The following is a 22,269-nucleotide window of genomic DNA, read 5'->3' as shown; positions in this document are numbered from 1 at the left end:
TTTTTACAGCAGCATAGTATTCCATCGTGTAGATGTACCACAGTTTTCTAATCCATTCATCTACTGATGGACACTTAGGCTGTTTCCAGATCTTAGCTATAGTGAATTGTGCTGCTATGAACATGTGGGTGCATATATCCTTTCTGATTGGTGTTTCTGGTTTCTTGGGATATATTCCTAGAAGTGGGATCACAGGGTCAAATGGGAGTTCCATTTTTAGTTTTTTGAGGAAACTCCATACTGTCTTCCATAGTGGCTGCACCAGTCTGCATTCCCACCAGCAGTGCATTGATATTTTTGAAGAGTATAGGCCAGTTGTTTTATAGAATGCTCCTCAATTTGAGTTTGCTTGATTGTTTCCTCATGATTAGATTCAGGTTATGGTTTGTTTGTTTGTTGTTGTTTTGGCAGGAATATTATGTAAGTGCTAGTGCCCTGGTGCATGGATTTGTGTTCATTGAAAGGAAATTAATTAGAAGGTGGCTGGTGGGGTGGGACTGGCCAAGACGGCTGGACACACCCTGGAGCCAACCTCCCTAGGTCTCTCCCCAGCTGCTGCACCTGGGGCAATGGTGCAGCTTGAAGGTCATCTGCTGAGTGAGCAGGGTCCTTCTGGCAGGTGGGGTCCCTCAGCCTGGCCTGCGGGGATCAGGCTGAAACCTGCTCTCTGACATCCCCCGAGGGGTCCCAGATTGCAAGAGGGTGGTTCTCGGGTGACGCACCCCGGAATCAGGCTCCCTCCTCTCTGGTTTCGGGTGCATCACCTAAGAACTGCCGCCACTGCCAAGTCACTGCAGCTAGGCAGCTCCTGCATTGAGCGTCTGCCCCGTGGTGGTCAGTGGGCATCATAGCTACTGGTTGGATGATCAGACAGTCGCTTAGCCCTTTTTTAAAAAATTTTTATTGGGGTGACATTAGTCAACATGAACATGTAGGTTACATGTGTGGATTACTAATTTACAAAATCTGTATATAAAACAATGTGCCCACCACCCAAAGTCAAATCTTCTCCTCATATTAGGACCCCTTTCTTCCCCTACTCTCCTACCTCTGGCAACCACCACAATGCTGTTTGTGTACATAAGTTTCAGTTTTATATTCCACATATGAGTTAAATCATATACTTCTTAGCTTTCTCAGTTTGACTTATTTCACCTGGCATAATGTTCTCAAGGTCCATCCATGTTGTTGTAAATGACGCTATTTCATCCTTTCTTATGGCCGTGTAGTACTCCATTGTGTATATATACCACATCTTCTTTATCCAGTCCTCTATCATAGGGCACTTCGGCTGTTTCCAACTATTGGCCACCGTGAATAATGCTGCAATGAACATGGGGGTGTATATATCTTTGTGTATAAATGATTTCGAGTTTTTTGGGTATATACCCAGGAGTGGGATTGTTGGGTCATATGGTAGCTCTATTTTTAATTTTTTGAGGAATTGCCAGATTGCTTTCCATAGTGGTTGTACCAGTCTACATTCCCACCAGCACTGAATGAGGGTTCCCTTTTTTCTACAACCTCTCTGACACTTGTTTTTGCTTGTCTTATTGATAATGGCCACTCTAACTGGTGTCAGGTTTATATAGATAGATTGCTGTGTCCTCAGTGTATCACATTGGGAGGCACATGATGTCACTTTGATCATTTAGGGAGGCTTGTGTCTGCCAGATTTCCCCACTCGCAGGAACGTATCCCCTTTGTAATCAGCAGTAATCTGTGGGGAGATAATTTGAGACTCTGCAAATATCCTATTTACCAACAAACTTTCACCCAATAATTTTAGCACTCATTGGAAATTTCCCATATAAATCTATTACTATGGAGGTTGCAAATTTGTGATTTTTAAAAACTAATATTTCTTCTATATTTGTTAGCATTCTATAATAAAGAAGAGCTTTATTTTCCTTATTTATTTCCTGTTATATCTTTTTGTATCCTGATGGATACCAACATTCTTTTTTATCCAATGTTTTCTAATTTATTATTGTTGTTTTGATGCTAATATTGCCCACAATTGGCCAGTGGGAGCTTTCTTTTTCTTTTTAAAAATATGTTTTTATTGGTTTTAGAGAGAGGGGAAAGGAGAGGGAGAGAAAGAAACATTGATTGGCTGCCTCCTGCATGCCCTCTACTGGGGATTGAGCCCACAACGTGGCCATGTGCTCTGACCAGGAATCCAACCAGCAATGACCTCTCCGTCCATGGGACAATGCTCAACCAACTGAGCCACACTGGCCAGGGCAATGGGAGCTTTTTCAAGCTGGCTCTTATGTTCTCTGACATGTTCTCATCAATTTTTGAGGATTTACTTTCTCTTTTTGTTGTTAATCCTCACCTCAGGGTATTTTTCCTTTGATTTTTAGAGAGAGTGGAGGTTAAGTGGAGAGAGACACATCGATTGGTTGCATCCTGCAGGCGCCCCAACCAGGGTTGGAGATCAAGCCTGCAACTGAGTACATGCCCTTGACTGGAATGAAACCCAGGGCCCTTCAGTCCTTGGACCGATGCGCTATCCACTGAGCCAAAGCGGCCAGGCCGAGGATTTATTTTCTGTCACAAGATGCTTATGGTTCACTTTGTACTTTCCCTGGAATCAGTCATTTGCCCAAGGAGCACTGCTTCCTTTTAGTGGGGAATGTATTTAGAAATGAAAATCTGGGTACAGGTACACTCATCACTACTGAAATCTCACTGATTCTAGGTGCTTTCAGTGGACAGAACTAGGAGGCATATATTTTTTAAATTTCATGAGTTCAATCAAGCACCAGACAGCCTCCCCTGCCTTCTCTTATTCCATAGGTGTATCTTCCTTCTCCCACAGTGAGTACCTGGCTCCTAACAGCATCAATGTATTTGCCCACTTAAAGCATGAATTTTAAAGCAGATGAGTGTTCCTCCTTTCATCCCTCTGTTCCCTGCTGCTGAGATAATTTATTTTGACATTCCTCAATTTCTATAGTTTTCTAGTTAATTTACTGACATTATGAGCATGTCAAAGTTTCTCTCTCTAAGCATATCTACAGAGAGTTCACCATGTAGAAGTACTACATTAATATTATTTATCATAAATCATACAAAGAACAATTCATTTTCTTTGAGTGAGACTGGAATAGGGACTGTTGATAATAATTTCCATCTGCTTGGCAGTTTACAGTTTACAAAGTACGTCTTTACTTCTGTACAAGAACTACTTCATTCATAATGGTTTGAATTCCTTAGGTCCCAGACAAAATGAATAACAGATAAACCCAGAGCTTTGTGAATGTTTGACATAGTACAACTCAGATAACAACTGCTGATTTTTAAAAAGATGCATTGAGAATCTATGATTGATGAACACAGATATCATGTAAAAGCCTGAATTACTCTCAGCAACAGATAATCTAAAACTTTTTATATTCATGTTGGCATTGTTTCCTTGGCATTTTTGTCATTGTTATCTTGTAGGAATTTTGTGTCTTCCTTAGATTGATGGCATTTTTGTCATTGTTATCTTGTAGGAATTTTGTGTCTTCCTTAGATTGATGTTTTGAAAAGATGTCTGCTTCCTAAAGATACACCAAATTACAAATACCTCTAAAGCAATGGTTCTCAAATGTGGCTGCACATGGAATGGCTTGGGGAGATGGGAAAGGGGCTGCACTTACCATCCATTAAATCAGAATCTTTAGGGTAAGCATCAGTACTTTTTGAAGCTGTCCGGAAGGTTCTATTGATCAGCCACTATTGACTAAAGAAAGGCTGTGCCAACTTTTATTGACAGTGGGCTGGGTCACAGGGAGCTTGTTGTTGTTATAATGCAGTACAGCCATGTAGATAAATACTTTCTGGGAGTCATTCCTTGGTTCAGCATTTAAGAACTGTCATCTGTAATCTCAACATACTTTTGCAGACTTTCTTCCCCAGTGTTCCTCACATGAATGGTTCCCTGCAACAAGGCGCTTTTACTCCTCTTCCTTGACCTCCCCTTTGTTCACTCCTGCCTTTACTGTTGCACTTACTACACCTTTACTGATGAGATCTCTCTGTTGTCTTTTCTTCCAGGCTTCTTATTCTTCCCTTACTTCTCCCCCTAAAAGGACTGTCTTTCCTCTTCTATGACAATTAAAAACTCAACCATGCCTCAAGGCTCTATTTCAGTCTAGTTTCTTCTGTGAAGCCTCCCATGACCACAGGGCATCCATGAGCTCTCCCTTCTAGTATTTACCATGAAGCTCTTGGCATGGACCCTCTGTTTGGTCCCCAAAATGGAGTGCCCTGTTACATGTTTTAAACTACATCTAGATCAAGCTCCTTAAAGGTGCCATCTGTCCCCGGATAAGTAGTAGGAACTGCTAAAATATCTGTTGACCTGCAATAAATTCAATTCATTTAAAGATCCACAGAAAATGAAATCAACTATAAAAGCAAGAAAGATAAGTTGTGGGACTTTTTGCAAGAATCTCTGATAAGATTGCACTGACTATCCCATGAGCAATCATTGGGTTTGCAAGGGTCAATGAATGTAATGATTATTCTTTTAAAAATATTTTTTTATTGAATTCAGAGAGGAAGGGAGAGGAAGAGAGAAATAGAAACATCAATGACGAGAGAGAGTCATTGATCAACTGCCTCCTGCATGCCCCTACTGGGGATTGAGCTCGTAACCCCAGGATGTGCCTGGGACCCCCTGGTCTGCAAGCTGACTCTATCCCCTGAGCCAAACCAGCTAGGGCTTAATGATTATTCTTTAGTATTTGTAACTCCTACTTTTTCTTCCAAACCCAGGAAAAGGTCGGGAAATATGTTTTTTTTGGAGGGAATGGAATGACAGTGGTATTGGGAGAGAGGTGGATGTGTGATATATGTTTTGTAAAGGGGAATTTTTTCCATTGTGATCATCATTTTAGATGATAATGTATTTTCTTTAAAAAAAAAATGTAGTGGGTAATGTCTATTCCGGTTCCCTTCCAGATGTTAGGGTAACATAGTGTCGTGGGACACCAGACAGCATCCTAAGAGGTAACATGAGATTCCTGTCTGAAAGCTCTGCATTCCCGAAGCCCAGACTTGGAGGAAAATGTCCAGGTACCTCTGAGCTAGGGTAGTAGCCAACACTGGGGAAAGGGTGCCACCTACTGACGAGCCATAGTCACACTTTTCCTGCTGTTTGGGCTTCAGGTGTCCCAAAGAGGTGGGCGCTGGAGGCCCAGGAAGTTCTCTGCCAGCACCCATGGTGTTTCATGGGGAAGTTCACGAGGACATAGTCAAAAAAAATGAGGTGTTCCAAGTGTATGCATTCTATAAGAATCTCTCTCAGAAAATGAGTTCTCACTTGAGGAAAAATAGCAGCAGCCTTGGCGCAGAAAATGATAGAACTAATATTTGATTGAATGCTATCACATGAAGTTATGATTCCATCACACGGATTGCAAGGACAGCTGTGTTGTTAAAGAGTGCAGAGGGCAGAGGTTAAGTTTAGGATGTAGCTCTGTTTCAGAGGGGTTTTATCTGTTTAAAGGTTTTAAAAATAGAAATCCATTTTTATTTAAAGATAAAACATTAGTAAATGGGAAGTTTACATTAGAAAAGTGTTGTGACATATCCAGTAGTTTTAAAATGTTGCCTGAAGTGAGGAGACACTGATGGACATAAAGGGCACTGTTGTCTCCTTATAAACCATGCAGCTTCAAGCTCCTCATCTAGGAAATAGTCGTAATTGCTTGTCCTCTCAGTAACCTGTCAGGTCAATTTGTAAAGTGCATTAGAGGTTGACAAAATGGGTGGATGGGATTTATTTCCTCCACTGGAAAATGCATCCAGGACACATGATTGTAGTTGTGAAAAAGGCCACTTCCTCAATCAACTGAGATCCAAAGTTAATCTCTTTCAATTTTTTGGAGACAGTGGTATCTTAAAAAAGGAAAAAAAAAAAAAAGACACTTTCATTGTGGCAATACACAAAGGAATGGGAGAGTGGAAGGAGGAGAAGGAAATGTTCTTTCAGCAGCCAATGTCTTCACAAGCTGCACCTTGGTAAATTGGCTTTTGGGGGCTTCCCATTTCTACCTTCAGCAGCATTGAATCCCTGGGGAATTCCAGCCCTCTAGATCCTGATAAAGTCACATTAAACTTAACCTTACATTAAGATGCAGTCTCAAGAGGGTTATACCTAAACTAGAATAAGAGGGAATGCTGCTTAGTTCAAAGGCATAGTACTAATAGCCAGTGCTTACCATGTACCAGGCTCTGGGCTAAAAGACTTCCACAGATCAGTCCTTGGATGCTCCGTACAGCCCAATGAAGTAGGATTAGCATAGGCTCAGGGAGGGAGGTTAAGGAACTTGTCCAGTGTTCCACAGCCAGTGAGTGAGAGGGCTGAGATCTGAGTCCAGTTCTGCCTAGCTCCAGAATCAATACTCTTATCTGTGTGACATTCTGAATCTCTAATGTGTTATTTCAGAAATTGCTAGTGGAATTATCTTGGAGCTAGAGAAGCTATGAAGGACCTCAGGGCTCACATCTTTCTTAGATTTAAGGGGCTATCCTGTGCTGTGGTTGACAGAGAATCCTTTACCTTTTTCTTTTCTTTTTATTTTTAAAAAAATATATTTTATTGATTTTTTTTTACAGAGAGGAAGGGAGAGGGATAGAGAGTTAGAAACATCGATGAGAGAAACATCAATCAGCTGCCTCCTGTACACCCCCTACTGGGATGTGCCCACAACCAAGGTACATGCCCTTGACCGGAATCAAACCTGGGACCCTTGAGTCTGCAAGCTGACACTCTATCCACTGAGCCAAACCGGTCAGGGCTCGTTTTTTTTTTTTTTTTTTTTTTTTGATGGAAGAGCATGTAGCTTCATCAAAGTTCTAGATTACCTTAAATGGAAAAGCAATATTTACCCGGTGACTTGAACATGTGTGTGTGTGTGTGTGTGTGTGTGTGTGTGTGTAGGTGTATACATGCATATGCATGCATCTTTTTTGCATGGAGTGGGGGTTTGAACCAAGAGCAGGGATACTGAAGAAATGGTATAAAGAGCACTGGGCTAGGATTCAAAAGAACTCAATTTTAATTCTGGCTCAGCCATTTACAATAACAATAACAACAGCAGCTAATATTTGAGTGCTTACAGTATGTCAAGCTCCATTCCAAACATTTTATTCATATTAATTCACTTAATCCTCATGACTGTTCTGTGGGTAAGTACTATTATTATCACCATTTTACTGATGAGAAAATTGAGGTCCACAGCAGTAAAGGTACTTGGGTAAGGTCATTCCAGCTAATCATTGGTAGAAAGTTGGTTTAAACTCAGGCTGTCTGGCTTACTACAGTAATTATTATACAACTAGAGGCTCAATGCACAAAATTTGTGCAAGGGGCTCGGCCCTTGCAGCCGCGCGGCTTGCTTCGGCCCTCGCAGCCCTGGCTTCATCCGGAAGGTTATCTGGAAGGATGTCCAGAAGGTTGTTTGGCTGTCCAGTCTAATTAGCATATTACGCTTTTATTATTATAGATACTGTTTCTTGGCTAACTGATTTGTAAATTGTGTCAGTTACCCTTTCTGAGCTTTAGTTTTTCCCACATATAAATTAATATTTTTAGCAAATATTGAATTCCAAGCATGTGTTCAACCTTACAGATCAGCTAGAGATGGAAAAGATCATGCACACGGATGCCTTCCCCCTAATACACACATGGTGCAAAAATGCAAACGAGAGGGGGTCCACGTGCAGTTGGTAGCACCAGGAAAGGCTACAGAAGAAGCTGGCTTTGGACTTGATCTTAAAGGTGGACACTAGTCCAGAAAGGACACTCCAGGTAGAGGTAAAGCTCAAGGTAAGTTTGGTAACTCTAGTAACTTGTCCATTTTGACTGAAGAACAGGGTATTGGACAGAGGACACTGCCAGAGGGGTACAGTGAGGTCCGAGGTTAAAGCGTCATATCCAGGACCATTAATGCCTGAAGTAGTGTGTAAGTCAATTTGTGTAGGGACAGCCTGGAGGCAGGAAGACCAATGAGGAGGCCAGAGAAATGGTCTGGCTGAGAGAACTGAGGTCCTAAAGTTGGGTGGGGGAGGGGCACTGAACAGTGAAGATTGTTCAGAAACATTAGGAAAGCAGGATGGAGAGGGTGAGAAGGGATACGAGAGGTGGTATGCAGTATAGTGAGCAGAATGGCTAAGTGAGAGGGTAACAACTTCTTGCAAAGGAGGACAGTTCAGTTGCCGACTTCTTTGAGCTTGAATTCCTGTGGACTCTGTAGGCAGACACGCTTGGCCATAGTCATTGGATTTGTATGGCTGAAGCTCAGAGTAATGATCTTCAGAGGAATATGATAATGACAACTATGTGCCAGGCATTCACACCCCCACCATCCCCCGCCTCCACATTATCTCTAATCAACAGAAGAGTGCTGCTATACTGGTATGTGGCTTTCATTTTAGAGGGTTTTTTTTTCCCTTTCCCAAAGAGGCAGCATAGCATAGTGCTAACAGGACAGACTCAGAAGCCAGAAGACTAGAATAAGGAGAGGAGCTACCGACTAGTTGAGTATTCTGGGCAAGAAATGTAATCTTTCTGTGCCTTGGAGTATAAAATGGGGATATATCTATCTCTTAGGGTTGTTGTGAGGATAAAATGAATTAATAATGTAAAATGCCTGGCCTGGGTAAGCACATAGGAATTGTTGGCTATTCCTGTTGATGAGTAAACTAATGAAATCATTGGCTGAGGATGCATAGCTAGCAGAGTTAGGATTCAAACCCAGGCTCACAAGCTCCAAAGCCTTGTCTCCTTAAGTTTCACTGTGCCACATTGGAGTGAGAGCAGATTCTAACAGCAATGAGAAAAGAAGCAAAGACGATCCGGGGAACAGCACATTCAGGTGGCCGAAGGAGGAAGAGGAATAAGAGAAGGCACAAGGAGAAATTAGCAGGAAGAGTAGGAACACAGAACTTAAAAAACAACAACACATTTTCTGTTTTTAAATCAAAACAGCCTCACTCTAAAAATTAAAATGTCAGTTCCTTGATCTAGCCACCTTCCTGATCCCCTGTCAGGCAGCCATTGCTAACAGATTTTGAAAAAACACACACAAAAAAACACAGTATTAGGGTATCATAGGAAGCAGTGGAGGTGACTCAAAAAGAGCAGAGGTATTTGATAAGGCTGGATGTGGGAGAGTTAGGGCCATGAAGCTTGGTGTTGGGGAGGGCAGCAAGGGGACCTCAGGATAGGTGTGGGAGTGGCAGATGGTGCAGGAATGGTAGTTAGGCTTGGAGTGATTTTGGTGTGGAGGGGGTGAATAGGGGGCAGAGACAGCTTCAAAATAAGAAAGCTGCCTGGCCATGGTGGTTCAGTGGTCGAACGTTGACCTATGAACCAGGAGGTTATGGTTCTATTCCTGGTCAGGGAACATGCCTGGATAGCAGGCTTGATCCCTAGTAGGGGGGCATGCAGGAGGCAGCTGATCAATGATTCTCACCATTGATGTTTCTATCTCGCCTTCCTTCCTCTCTGAAATCAATAAAAAAAAATATTTTTTTAAAAGAAAGCTGAACTGGAGAGTTGTGGGGGTAGGAAATTTTTAAAAAATATATATTTTATTGATTTTTTACAGAGAGGAAGGGAGAGGGATAGAGAGAAACATCGATGAGTGAGAAACATCAATCAGCCGCCTCCTGCACACCCGCTACTGAGGATGTGCCCGCAACCAAGGTACATGCCCCTGACCAGAATCGAACCTGGGACCCTTCAGTCCACAGGCTGACGCTCTATCCACTGAGGCAAACTGGCTAGTGCTGGGGGTAGGAAATTTTTTAGTGCTTTGGGAGACTGATGAAGCTTAGGGACCTCTGCTCAGAAGAAGGTACCTCAAATAAAAAGACATGAGATTACAAAAGGTAATTGCTTCTATCCACGTACCCCTTGGAATTCAGAACTCCTCTAAGGATACTTCCAACTTTAAGATTAGGTACCTTTGTGCTCTCCATCCTTAGAAGCTGCCTGTTGCCCTCCGATTTCTCTAAACTGTGTCTGTATAGAAACTCAGAGATGCCCCCAGAATGCAGGACGAGTCCAAATCTCTAGGTCCAACCTGATTTTAGACAAGAATCTGTCTTCAGGTGATTTGGACACCCTAAAACAGAGAAAGGTTGTGTAAAACATCAATATGACCACCTCTACTTACTCTACTTTCAGAAGGATGGTGACAGAGTGGGAAGTGCTTTGGGGACTTTATGTGCTGATCAAATCCTCTTGGTATTAAAAAAAAGTCCACCAAGGAAATATGGAAAAAAAATTCACCAAAACCCAGAGGTGGGTAGTCCTGGGTTATTGACTCATTATAGGAGGTTGTTGGTATGTTTCACATGCTTGGAAGATTGGCTGATGGGCTTCCCTGTGAGGTTGAACCCATTCTCCCTCGCTCATATGGGCATATATGGGGTTTAAATTTGCAAATAAAATTCAGAAAATGACCAGTGACTTCTTGGACCAGGTGGTGGGGAGCAGGAAGGCTGGTAGCAGCCATGGTCCAGAGTGGATTCATTGGGACAACTGATATTTTCGTGATCACGTATTTCATTGGAAACCAGCGGTGCCTGTCTATGAGGTCATTATTAATACAGTAGAGGGTTTACTCAAATAATCTCATTTAGTGCTCAGTTGTGCTTTTATATTTCTCCCCAGGCCACAGGAATATGTCTGTAGGAAAAGAGCTTTTCTACTATTTGCCTATACCTAAAATTGAAATCATCATCCCAACTACATACACTGTTGGAAGTACTATTTTGTGTTGGCCCCATGCAATGTGAAATGAAGAGAAAAAGTGTGTAGCTGAATTCCGATATGGAAATCCAGACTTAAAAACATTCTCTGATGGTTTGGCATCGTAGGATAAATTGGTCATAGTTTTCAACAACTCAGATCAAAGCCAAATGCTGTTTGCATTCAGACAGTGATTCAGGGACCATGTCTTATTTGGTTTCTTTGAAAATGGAGCACAGACATTTTTTTATACCTTCGAGAGAAATCTTTTGGCTGTCAAATTTGTGCCTTGTAAATGTTATTGTACCCTAATACAAAGTTTTACATTTTGTCTCAAATGTCTTTTTCAGAGTTATTCTGCCATCCCCAAGCTGAGTTATTTATTGCAGTGAGGGTCTTCTGATGTAATGTGAAGCAAAAAAAAAAAAAAAAAAAGGCCAACTGGTAAAGATAAAAAAGAAATGAAAGTAAATAAAACACATATGGAGCGTTTACTTTCAGAGTTAAAAATGTATATGTGTGTATATGTAAATCATCATCCAGATAGAAATGTAGGCTCTGCCAACCTTTGGCATAATTATGGATCAAAGTTTGCTTTCCATGGCCTTTTATTCCCCTTACCTGCACATTTCCCCACCTCCTCCACCCTTCTTTCTTAGTCTACTTCCTGTTCCTTCTGAACCTCAGTTAGAGAGTCAGAATTGCTTGGTTTCAGTACCCACTTCAGGATTCCTCACACCATGGATTTCCTTTTACTTCTCTATTCCTTCTTCAAGTGCATGTATCTTGTGCCCCTTTTCTGTGGGCCTTGCTTGTCAAGGAGCAGCTCCAGGGATAAGTGAGAATTATTTAAACCACTGCTCTTTAAAAAAATTCTTAATTCTTAACTCATAGCCAGTTCTTGGTTTTAATGAACAGATAATGTTTTTTAAATTGTTTCCTGATTTTGCTTTGTTTTTAACAGACTTTATTGATGTCAGTTGTGAAAGCACAATGGCTTTGGTGTAGCGGAAATTACAGGCAAGCCCAGTTGTTAACTGTGGGGCAGGGAGGAGTCATATACACAAAAGGCTAAACACCATGGCAAGACAGAGTAACGCAGGTGACTGACATGCTGAATTTATTTAATCTAACAAATGCTTATTTTGTACATTTGGTATAGCAGACACTCTTCTGAGTGCTTCAAAAATATTAACTCGTTTAGCCTTCAAAACAACACTCTAATGCTATTGCTGTATTTATTCCTGTTCTGCAGATGGAGAGACAGGCACAGAAAGGTTAAGTGACTTCCCCAGGGTTGCTCAGCTGTTAGTGTGGAGCCATGGCTGAATCCCAGCAGTTTGGCTGTAGGGTCTGGATCTTTAAATCATCTTGATGCAGGCTCTCCAGCTTTAGGCGATGAGTGCCAAGTGTGGGACACAGACAAGTGCTCTGAATTTGAAGGCAGGACCCATTCTGGGTGAGTGGAGGAGAGGTCAGAGAGGGCTCTATGACAGTGGGTCTGCATCTGGCTGCCCATTAGAGTCACCTGGAAGGTTAAAAATGTCCCATGTACAGATCACATCCAGGCCAATTAAATCAGAATCTCTGGGTGAGGCCTGTCAAGTTGTATGAAGAGCTTCTCCAGGTATTCTAAAGGGCAGCCATCATGAGAACCATGAAATGTCAGGGAGGACACACTACAGCTGAATCCCAAGAGTGGGCTGGAGCTCAGGAAGCAGGCGGAGAGGGTGGTTAGTGGGAAATGGGAAAGCAGAGAGCAAGCTCCTTTCTCTTGCTTCTCTCTTTCCCTCGTCTCCCACCCTCAGACTTCCAGATCTTCCTCCATCTCCCTTTTCTTCTTTCTCTTCTCTGACCTCATTGTCTCCCTTTTCCTTTGCTCTGCTCATCTCCTGTCAACCCCTGTACCCTCTGCCTCCCTACATCCTCCTGCTGCCTGACCTCTTCCAGCCTTTTGGTCACTTCACTTAACATTGCCCCTCCTCCCCGCAGAAAGTGAGCAGAGGCAGAGTTGAGGCTCTCAGATCAATTTGAGGCCCATTCATAGTGCTCCTGAAGGAATTAAGGGAAGGCCTGCAATGTATAGACCTGGTTCCCAAATAGTAGTATAATGAGTGTTCAATACTGGTAAGGACTATATTTTGTGGGGACCCAGAGCATATGGTGCCAGGAGAGCTTGGAAGGTGTATTAGTTTTCTATAGTTGCTATAACAAATTACCCTCCACATAGTGGCTTAAATAACCCAAATTTATATTTTACAGTACTATAGAATAGAAGTTGGACCTGGGTACCACTGGGCTAAGTTCAAGGTGTCAGCAGGGCTGCATTCCTTTCTGGAGGTCCTGTTTCATAACCTTTTCCAGCTTCTAGAGACTCTCCACATTCCCTGGCTCCTGGCCTATTCCTCCATCTTCAAAGCCATGCACATAGCATCTCTCTGGCCTGCTTTCATGGTTGTTGCATTGCTTTCTCTATCTCTCTTCTGCCTCCCTCTCCTACTTTTAAGGACTCTTGTAACTACATTGGACCCACCCGGACAATCCAGGATAATCTCCTGATCTTAAGATAATTTTATTAGCACCCTTAATTCCACCTGTACCTTAATTTCCTTTTGTCATGTAATCTAATGGTATTCACAGGGTCTAGGGATTGGGATAGGGACATTGGTGGGGGTCGGGGGGAAAGAGGGAGGGGAGAGGGCATTATTCTCCTTACAACAGAATGAATGGCTCACAGAGTAGGAGGAGAAATGGACAGTAAAGGAAGGCAGACAGAACAGCAGATGTAAAGGCCTGGGGGCTTTGGAGAGTGTTTGAGGTAGGTTTGGAAGAACTACAGTAATTCAATATTACTTGGTAGTGTCATATAATAGGTCATTACATGTACCATTTAAATAGTATATTTTGGCCGAAACCGGTTTGGCTCAGTGGATAGAGCGTCGGCCTGTGGACTGGAGGGTCCCGGGTTCGAATCTGGTCAAGGGCATGTACTTGGGTTGCGGGCACATCCCTAGTGGGAGATGTGCAGGAGGCAGCTGATCGATGTTTCTCTCTCATCGATGTTTCTAACTCTCTATCTCTCTCCCTTCCTCCCTGTAAAAAATCAATAAAATATATTAAAAAAAAATAAATAGTATATTTTGTTCTTAAATTTTACATACAATTATGTTTACTACATATTTTATCAAAATATCTTACAATAAGCAGTATTCTGTGGGGTGGTCCAGTGTTACAGCTAGGAGCATGGGCCCTAGAGCCACAGGGAGTGGGTTCTAGTCCTACCTCTACCACTTATTAAACTGATACCTGTGAGGATTAAATGAGATCAAGAATGTCAAGTATTTTGCTTAGCTCCTCACACATAATAAATCTCAAATAAATGTGAGCTGTTTTTATTGCTATAATTAAACTGTCTTAAGCTTATGGCTTACAGCTTACCACCCTCACTTTCTCCTTAATGTCCACTTCTTGCTGGAAGTAAAAAGAAAACAGTGGCAGGAAGAACATTTCTGATCTATGCAACCTGCTCAGATGACATCACTATCATGAAGTTCAAATGATCTAACTGTTGGGCCCTAAATTAAGCTTGAATCTGAGGACTCCCTGCCCTTGCAGAGAGGAAGGGGGGGGGGGGGAGAGAGAGAGAGAGAGAGAGAGAGAGAGGCGAGAGAGAAACATTGATCACTTGCCTCCCATACATGCCCCTACCGGGGTATCAAACCTACAACCTAGTTATGTGCCCTGACCAGGAATCAAACCCTCAACCTTTCTTTGGTGTATGGATGACACGCCAATCTACTGAGACATCCAGCCATCCCTGCCTCTTACGCCAACAGCCCCAAACAGTATCTATACCTAAGATTTAAATGACATCTGTTTAGATAGAAGGGAGGACAGAAGACATGGGAGCGGGGAAAGAATGTTCAAAGCTGAACTGAAATTTCTAAGGTAGAATTAGTAACAGCAGTAACAACAAGAAAAATGAGTGGGACTCAGAGATGCCTGGGAAGGTACTTCTATACAAATCTTTTTTATTTCTAATTGTCATTTCAGGAAAATCTTGGCTTTGTTTTATCTGGGAATGAGATAAAGTCCAATTTCAATAGGAATTTGGGAAGGCATATATTTCCTCCTAGAGGCCTGGTGCACAAAAATTTGTGCACTGGCAGGGGTCCTTCAGCCTGGCCTATGCCCTCCTGCAGTCTGGGACCCCTCGGGGGATGTCCACCTGCTGGCTTAGGCCCGCTCCCCGGGGGATCGGGCCTAAGCTGGCAGTCAGACATCCCTCGGGCAGCCCAGGAGCCCTTGGGGGATGTCCACTTGCCAGCGGGGAGCAGGCCTACACTGCAGTTGGACATCCTTAGCGCTGCTGAGGAGGGAGAGGCTCCCGCCACCACCGCTGTGCTGGCAGCTGTCAGTCTGGTTTGTGGCTGAGCAGAGCTCCCCCTGTGGGAGAGCACTGACCACCAGGGGGCAGCTCCTGCATTGAGCGTCTGCCCCCTGGTGGTCAGTGTGTGTCATAGTGACCAATCATTCCCAGTTATTCTGCTGTTAGGGTCAATTTGCATATTACCCTTTTATTATATAAGATTAGGCACTGAGTTTTGTGGCTACATTTGTTAACTAGTACCTGAGGACATGTAGAAATGGCCTGACTTTTCAAAGCAGTTGTCTGACAACCAAATGCATCAGCTAATCTATTTGACCCCCTTAAAGGTTGACCAGCTGGTCTGAAAGCATTGTGTAATTAGTGGGGAAGTGGAACGTCTCTTGCTTAATATTATATTGACTAAATGGTAGGAGGATCTTGAAAAGAGCATGAGCCATACTTAATTTAAAAAATAACCAGGCTGAAATGATGTCACAAAAATGATTTAAATATTTATTAGATGGCAACCCCCTCTAAGTTTGTCTTGATTATCACCACTCTCCATGTTGTCCTGAACACTTTAGATACCTATATAAGTTGTTGTCAGCTATTTTTTTTAAAGCGATCTACTGGCCGCCACAAAGGAAAAAATCTAGAGGTGGGATGGAGATCATGTGTGGTTCCATAAGGGCTCCAGCTCCTGATGTCTACATTCTCTGCAGGCTGAGAGGAAGATAACACACAGAAGAGAAAAGGCCACTCTTTCAGTGGCTCCCTAGAAAGAGAAGCTACTTTCCTTAGAAACCACCACTCATGAGAACATCTCATTGGCTCAAATTGGGTCACATGAACCATTGAACCAATCCCTGTGGCCAGGAGAATGCCATTCACTGATTGGTTTAGGTCCTTATTTATGAACCATTTACTTTGACCAGGGGAGGGGGATTCTCTCACAGTCATCAGCAATTCCTAGAGCTGAGGCTGGGGTTAATTTTCCTTTAAGCACTTGGGCTGTGTTTCTTATCAATAAAGGAAACCCCTAGTGGTGCATGTGTGCTACCCAGTGTTACAATTTCCATTCAATCTTTGCAATAGCTCAGGTATTGGAACTGAGTACCCCAGTAGTTCAGGAACCAGCCCAAGATTTTCCAGTAAGTGGTGCAATCTGGATTTCTAGGTTTTCTGATTCCAAAGTTCACCTTCCTTCCAACACACCACCCGGCCTGAAAGAATGAACAAATAAATGTCCAGTGGAAGGATGGCTCCCTGCCCTGTAAGAATAATAGAGTAATGGTTAATGTGGGAAACTTTCTATTTGAAGCCTGGTCATTTCCCCATCTGTTGAGTGACACTAGGAAGATATTCCACTTCTCTCTGCCATGAAATTTGTGCTAGATCTTACCCATTAGGATGTTGTGAGAATTACTAGTAAGTGAGATAATGCAGATAAAGAACTTGGAACAGTGTGCCCAGCCTGAAAGGAGCCAACACTTTTATTCAGGACAGGTCTTACTTGGGGGCAGTTGTCCAATGGAAGTAAAATTACACTTGTGTCTGCTCAACATAGTTAAAAGGGGATAGAAATGTTTATATATGTAACCCCCCACCCCCCATTCCCCAAGTACTTTAGCATCATGGGGATTTAGAATTTGTAGAAAGTTTCTAAATGTATTCAGACCCCTTGCAGGTGTATTTACAACCTGAGGTGAGTCGGGAGTCTGAAAGTTCACAGAATCTCTTTTTTCCCCCAGAGCTTAATTCTACCCAAAACTTGTTTGTTTATTCAATCATCCCAATGGTATCCTAATGCTATTCTTCCTTCTTTATTTTTTCTCATTAAAAATAATCATCTTCCTTGGTGCAACCTCATTCTATATTTCCCTTCCGCTCCCCATAATTTAGTTCATATATTTCTTTTTGGTAGAATTCAAGGTATGGTGCAAATGACCTGGTGTGCTATGGTGTTAAGGAGGTAGTGGGGTGTCAGATAGTGAAGGATCACAGGGCAATGGAGGGGAAGCTCACCCTCCTAACTCTAAGTATTGAATAGACTGAATTGTATTCCCTAAGAAATAGGAAGTAGTATTTTAATCTTCAGTTTACAGTGAAGAGCTTGGGGGCACAGAACGAGAATGACAGGTGTTTAGACTTATTTGTAGTATTGAAATGATCTCATATATACACACAAGGACAATTGTTAGTGCTATTTATAATATCTGAGAGTGGGGAAACCATTCTTTTACTTCCTCATTCATTCATTAATTCACTCAATTAGTATTAAATACTTATTAGTGCCCAGTAATGTTGCGAGGCCATGGAAGGCTTATGAAGAAATATAAATTTTGATATTAGAAGGTTCTTAGAGAAGGCAGTTCTGGGTAAGATAGCATAATGATCAGGTAAATAATTTCAACACTATATATAAATGGCCAGCATAGATGCTAAGTGGTAAAAGAGTAGGAAACTGACTGCCTGTGGAATATTGTGTATATTATGAATTTATTTTTATTTTAATCAACTTTTTGTACATATACCTTTGTAATATGTCAAGGAATATAAAATCAACCTTTGTAGAATATTAGATGCATCTCATTTGGGTTTGCATAAAATAGGAAGAAGACTTTTACCAATCAAAAAAGTTGTGGAGACATTCTATGGAGTAAAATATTTCACATTTCAGTTTAGATTCTGATTTACAGTTTGACCTTAGGAAAAGAGGTATGATGCTATGAATATAATGGATGTCAATCATAATTTTAAAAAATTGCATCACTGATGTGTAAGCAGGAGAATCTGGGCCAACTGTACTTGTGGCAAAATTAGTAAAAAGATTTACTTAAAAGTTTTATTAGGGTATGAAGCACTGATAACATTCCACTGTTTGTACTACTCAGGAAGGTAAAATGGAGATTTTCCATTTTACACATTTAGTTGCTTTCTTTAAGTTGGCAAATACTGACTTTTTCCACTGCATTTCTATATAACTGGAATCTTGCCCGCTTTGTGTGTGTGTGTGTGTGTGTGTGTGTGTGTGTGTGTATGAGTGCATGTCTGTGTGGGTGTGTGTTTTTATAGCTGGGCATACAATCACTGGTGCTGTTAGCTCAACTTATCCTCATTCTGGGGTTAAAAACCTCTCTCTGTAGACACTTTACAGGGGAATCTAATCTTAGTTCCTTGTAAGTGTGTAAATAGTTTGCTGTCAAATCACTCAGAGAGACACAAGTAGCAGTTCTGAAAGTCTGCTGTTAGGATGCTCCCACTGGGAGTCCACTGTGTTTCAGGGCTACAGCTCTGAGATTGTGAATGTCCTGATTTTGTCCTCCAGCTTTGTGAGCAGATCCACAGGATCCATGTCTTTTATGCTCTTTCTGATACAGATTCCTCTACTTGGAATGGTCTTCTTTGTTTATCAGTTTCCTACCCACTGTTTGAAGTCCAGCTCAGACAGCTGAACTATTCCCTGTACTGTTGTAGAAAATTATTCCCGCCTCTTCCACACTTGGTGGTACTCACCTGACATTAATCATAAGATGCCTTGTACTTTATATAGGTTTAGTGTACTTTCTATACATTTAAAAAGCAGGCAGTTATTTTGTAGGACATCAATGTTGAAAGAACTTGGGGCTTCTAGACTGGCAAATCTAGCTCTACCTTTCACTCCTTTTAACTGTTTATTGAGCTCCAGCTTCCTTGCTTAAAAATAGGAGACTACCAGTGGCCATCGCATAAGATTGCTTTGAGGAATAGATGAGATAATGTCTGCAAAAAGCCACCATTTCTTGAGTGTTTATTATATCCTAGGAATCGGGCAAAATACTTGATGTAACATCCTTCCATGCAAAGTGCCTACAAGTGTTAATTCCTTTACCCCTAATCCTGTGACAGAATAAGTACTCACTGAATGTTTCTCAAATGAATGAGAACTGGACTCAAGCTGGCAGCAGGGTCCTGTCTACGGAATCAGCCTATCTGAGTCAGCAGTTGAGATACATACAACTGAAGACTCCAGAGTGAGAAGATGTGTGTGTGTGGTTGTGTGTGTGTGTATGATTCCTAAGCATGATAGAGAGCTCATGGGGAAGGGAGAATGTCTTTGCTGAATTACACTATTTCCTTTCCCACCGTCTCTCATTATTCTCCCTTCCCTAAGACCATGTTAAAGGATTCAGTCCAGAAGAGGTGCAGATCTTATTCTGAGTCACTACAGGGTTGTATTGGAACCACTGCATTTTTACTGTATCCCATGGAATGTAAGGACATTGCATATCTACATTCCTGGCAAAAAAAAAAAAAAAAGTCAACCACAGCACTGTACCTATTTAGTGGTAAATGTCTTAGGAATGTTAGAGGCTCATGAAAATTCCACCTCAGTAAAAAAAATGACATTCCCACCTTTAGGCTCTTATAAATGAAGATAATTTTGGGGATCTCTAGGTTGATGACTAATAACTTTTCCAGTGTTTTATTTCCATGAGCCATTGATTAAAGTAGGGAGTAGCACTATATTTTTCTCTTCTAGCTAAGCTCTTCCGACCAAGTTGGAAGTTTTAGAAGCTTCTGCAAGCCACTAGGATATCATTTCAGGCATCAACATCATTGTATTTGAAATGATATTTGAAGCACATTGGAAAGATTTTTCGCAGTCTCCACCCAGCCTTGTCTTATTCCTGGGGAGCAGTCCATACAGCACGAGAATCTGGATGAAGAGAATTTCCCATGATGCACTGAAGGGTCAGTGTTCCCATCTTGCTCTGCTCCTGAAGGCTGGAGTTAATGAGGAAGAGTTTTTATTTGAATGTCAGGCATGTTGCAATAACTAGCCACAATGGAATAATCATGGCGATTTCCAGTACTTGGTTTCTTTGTTTTTGTGATTTTGCTGCATGCTTCATTTTATTAGTATTTTCTTTTCTTGTGTGTGGTTGAACTCATTGATTGCCATCTTCGGCTTGGATACTTGCATTTAAAAGGAAATGAAGAAGAGAGGGAGAAACTGGAAAATTGACAGAATGATGTATCCTAATCACTTTTTATTTATTTCCCTCCCTCCTCTTCTGCCGACAGATATTCTGGTGAGTTTGTCTTTAGGAAAGGGGAAAAAAACACACCTTCCCTAAAGGCAGTCTTGAAAAGTGGATCATAATAAGACATAAGAAGTTCTGTGAAATTGGCCCTTTTTGGGTCAATATCATGGATGCAGACCAAATTTAATAATATTCTTTCTGAAATAAGATAAAATGGTCAGTCTTTTTGGTTTGCTTTCCTGGGGTGGGTCACATGTGTACTTGAGGGCTTCTATTTTGATCATAGCATCTACTACCCAAATGCTAATTTATATTTGAATGAGAGCCCTAGAATAGAATATAAAGACTGGTGAAATTCGAAGTGTCTTGAGATATCCTTCTTCATTTCATCCATGAGAGTGAATAATTCTCTCACTGCAGAAAGGCCTAACAAGGATACTTGTTTTATATACATTGTGCTTTATATGTGTACTTTACATATATTGATTCCCAACATGGAAGTCTGTGCATCTGTGGCAGTACCTGTGGGGAACCACTAACAGTTGACCAACCTCTTCAGGGCTCTGGTCAAATCAAGTAGAAGGGCTGGGGTCACAGCTTAAGTGGGGGCATGAAGCTGAGGATGTTGAATTCTTAAGGAGAAAGTACTGCTAATAGATGTAACATAAGCAGGGAATGTGCCTCCAATCCTAGCAGCCTGTTTAGAATTTTACATCTTTGTAACACTTCCATTACCTTCCTCTCTCCTCTTCCTCTGCCTTATTTTAATAATATGCCAAAAGCATCCTCTGTGCTTCACCTATCCATTTCCGGTTATGTGCATCCAATTCTGTATATTAGAAAGACACTTTTGCCATTTTTCACTTATTAATTTTTACTCTTTCCGTTTAATTTCTGTTTGTTTTTTCTCTTGTTCTTTGAGACTTGACATCAAATACAATATGAATGCTCACGCTTTTTCATGTTAAAGAAAAAAGCCAGTTCATCAAATAAGGCCCAAGAAGAAGGGAAAGTGTCTCCCTGCTCTTGCTACGCTGTTCTGGAGTTCTGGACTCTTTGGTGCAAGGTTAGGAGTGAGTGTGTTAAATGCGCTGAGAGGGAGACACAAGCTCAGCCTTCGAATTGGCCAGCCTGGTGACCAGCGAGCCCGCCCCCATCTCTAACCCCTCCCCCTTCGGCTCACACTCAGGAAGCAGCTGGCTGCAGGCCGGCCCTCGCAGCCGCACTAACATCCACACGCCTCCCAGGCCCGCCTCCCTCCCTTCTTCCCCCTTCCCCTATCCCAGTGGCCGCGTCCACACTGCGCCGCTCGGGCAGCCCAGAGCGCGGCGCGCACGGGCACCAGCGCTGCCCCTCCCCGCGCTACCCGTAGCCGTAGCCGTCCAGGCTCGCACCAGCACTTCCCCGATGGAACCCGACGAAACCAATTAGCCAGTATCCCAGGCCGGCCCCAGACGCATCCCCCGGCCCAGGGCGAGGATGAGCTGGACAGGCGAGACACAAAGTCGAAACTCAACTTTGTAAAAACACTATTTGCGTGTGTGTGTGTGTGTGTGGGTGTGTAGGGGGGGGGGGAATGAGCTGATGCCGAGGGTCCAGCCACCCCCCTTCTGCCTCCTCGCCTCCCCCTTCCCCCCCGCGGCTGCTGCCCTCGCACACGCGCGCGCACACAGGGCACTTGGGCCGGGTTTCCGCGCTCCGTCCCCAGGCTGGGATGGGAGTTTTCATTTCAGAAGGAGGCAGAACCCGAGGAGCGTGCTGAAGGGCTGGAGCCCCAAGTTTCTCCTCGCCAGCGCTGGCCGTCCGCTGTCACTCGCGCAGGCTGGCCCGGGGAAGGGACCCGCACACCGGCTTTGTTTTGGAAATCCCGGTTACCTGGTAAGTGGATGCCATAGGAACTTTGCTCGCTAGCGACAGAGGGGATGAAACCGGCGCTTGAGAGTGTGGGGGAGTTAACGCTAGGAGACACAAACTAAGGATTAGAAATAGTTTTCCAGGCTGAGCTGGTGTTGTTTGCGCGGTTTTAAAGATACGCGCATCCCCACCCCCCAGATTCTCTAATAAAAGATCTGTTTACTCAGATAGCGACCCTCAAGACAGAATCAAGCTGT

General features: G+C 42.6%; 1 protein-coding gene across 5 annotated transcripts in view; it reads left to right on the top strand.

Annotated features, from left to right (window-relative positions):
* The window catches only part of GLIS3 (GLIS family zinc finger 3), a 611,903-nt gene that overhangs the window by 142,515 nt on the left and 447,119 nt on the right, over nucleotides 1-22,269 (top strand). The window contains exon 1 of one of the 5 annotated variants that reach the window (XM_070431580.1): nucleotides 21,740-22,036. The exons of 2 other annotated variants lie outside the window; for them this stretch is intronic. The gene's annotated coding sequence lies outside the window, so the exon portion shown is untranslated. Of the gene's footprint in view, nucleotides 1-21,739; nucleotides 22,037-22,269 lie in introns of those variants that run through there. 2 more of the 5 variants (XM_070431575.1, XM_070431576.1) reach the window with 2 other exon arrangements.

This window comes from Myotis yumanensis, unplaced genomic scaffold (genome assembly GCF_028538775.1).
Source record: "Myotis yumanensis isolate MYYU_CA2020_CCGP unplaced genomic scaffold, mMyoYum1.0.hap1 SCAF_12, whole genome shotgun sequence".
Classification (NCBI taxonomy): Eukaryota; Metazoa; Chordata; class Mammalia; order Chiroptera; family Vespertilionidae; genus Myotis; species Myotis yumanensis.
This window is presented reverse-complemented; position numbering and strand designations above follow the sequence as displayed.